Consider the following 1946-nt stretch of genomic DNA (forward strand, 5'->3'; position numbering starts at 1 on the left):
CATATATATATATATATATATATATATATACATATATATATATACATATATATATATATACATATATATTTATATAAGTAGAAAGAGAAAAGGGAAATGAAGAAAGTTTCCCTTAAACTGAGTAGGAGTACTGTAGAAAGAGAGAGAGAGAGGTGGCTTTATGCTAGGAGTTGTGAGAGTTGAAGTATGAAAGGAGGGACAGGAACAGGTTTCTTGCAGTAGAGGAGTTACAAGGCTACTCAAATTACAAAAGGGTGGGAGTAACTGGGGTAGACCTGGTGGTTAGAAGGTGTTAGAATGTGCCCTCAAGGCACAAAAAGGTGAAGAGAAGAGAGTGAGTGGGTATAGGTAGTAAGAGTGTGTGGGGAAAGTGAGAGATAGAGATGGGGGTAGAGAATGTAGTGTGAATGGTGAAGGGGTAGAAATGATTTCTTAATCACAGCCCAGAAGAGATGTCCTACATCTTAGCTCAGAGAAACATATGTCAATAGGGCCTCTGAGTAATCAGTTAATCTTCCAGTAATAGCTGCCAAATCTTCCTCAAAATCTTTAAAAACATGGCAGAATATATTGAATAATGCAGTCTGAGATACTGTCCTGAATAAATAAAAACATGATGGACATAACTGGAATGTCTGTGCATAAAGGTCAGCATGACCGCTGCTGACCTAGGGCTACATAATGACAGTACACAGCTTAATAGTTGTTTCTTTTGTCAATGACGATTTCAACTTTGGCTGTTATCTTTTTGTGTTGACGACATTAAATAGCAGTCAAGTGTAATCAGATCAATCTAACAACTATAAACGCTCACAATCATCGTTTGACTTTGTGCCAGAGTTAGAAAGTAATAATGGTTTCGAACATTGGCACAAGACCAGCAGTATCGGGGGGTGGGGGTGGGGGTGCTAAGTTGATTAAATCAACCCCAGTGCTCAACTGGTACTTATTTTCTCGACCCTGGTGGCATTTGAACTCAGAACGTAAAGAGAGGTGAAATGCTGCTGCTCATTTTACCCAGCATGCTAACGATTCTGCCAGCTCAATGCTTGCAGTTATCAAATAATAATAATTTCCACCATTTGCAACAAAGTTACATATTGGGAGGCAGACTATAGTCTATAGCATGGGTACTAAGGCTTAAATTTGGGCAAGAGTATAGGGAATAGTCGATAATATGAACCCTAATAGTTTACAAATCTTTTTATTTATTTTAATGATAAATTAATGAAAAGTAAATTTGATCTCCACAAGATTTGAACTCAAAACTTAACTATCAAAAGACAGCTTTATCACTCCACCACATCTTTCTTGTTCAGTTGTAACACCAATGAAAGAATTCACTGACTTTGGTTTTCATCCTTTTGGGAGTCGATCATTTATTAAAGAAACAGAAATACTGGGACGATATAATCGGCTGACCCACTACAACCCATAAAAATAAAAAATAACCGTGCAAGAAATCATTTCTGATTTCTCTCTTTGATATGAATCTATAAATGATATTCAGAAACTAACCACAAAGTCGATATTAATCCCGACTTGAGTACGAGCCGTGATTAGAAAACTTTGTCGTGGTTACATTTATCCTTCCAGTGGAATCGTTGACACGATGAAGAAATGGGGGAGGAGCATTATAGAAAGATGTCGTAAAACGACACGAAGACGATAAATATCAACATTTGATGGATTTTATAGAGGAAAAACTGGAGTTTACGTTAGAAGAAGTGGGTTTGTAAAGTTTATGGATCTATTTTAAAACGGGGGCACCAGTATTTTCTTAACGAAACACTAACAAAACACTTTTTCTGTTCTATAACACAAAATAGATAAGTATACGAAGTTTGAAAGTCTTTCTGTACCAAAAACACTACATAAAACATAAATGAAAACTGGCGCCCCCGTTTTAAAATAGATCCCAGAAAAATATTTTTGTATTCGAATTT

The 1946-nt window shown here is 36.2% G+C and overlaps 1 protein-coding gene across 1 annotated transcript in view; it reads right to left on the bottom strand.

Moving 5' to 3' along the window:
- The window catches only part of LOC106878309 (sorbitol dehydrogenase), an 11579-nt gene that overhangs the window by 6628 nt on the left and 3005 nt on the right, over positions 1 to 1946 (bottom strand). The gene's annotated exons all lie outside the window — the stretch shown is intronic.

The sequence above is a fragment of the Octopus bimaculoides genome, chromosome 23 (genome assembly GCF_001194135.2).
Source record: "Octopus bimaculoides isolate UCB-OBI-ISO-001 chromosome 23, ASM119413v2, whole genome shotgun sequence".
NCBI classification, from domain to species: Eukaryota; Metazoa; Mollusca; class Cephalopoda; order Octopoda; family Octopodidae; genus Octopus; species Octopus bimaculoides.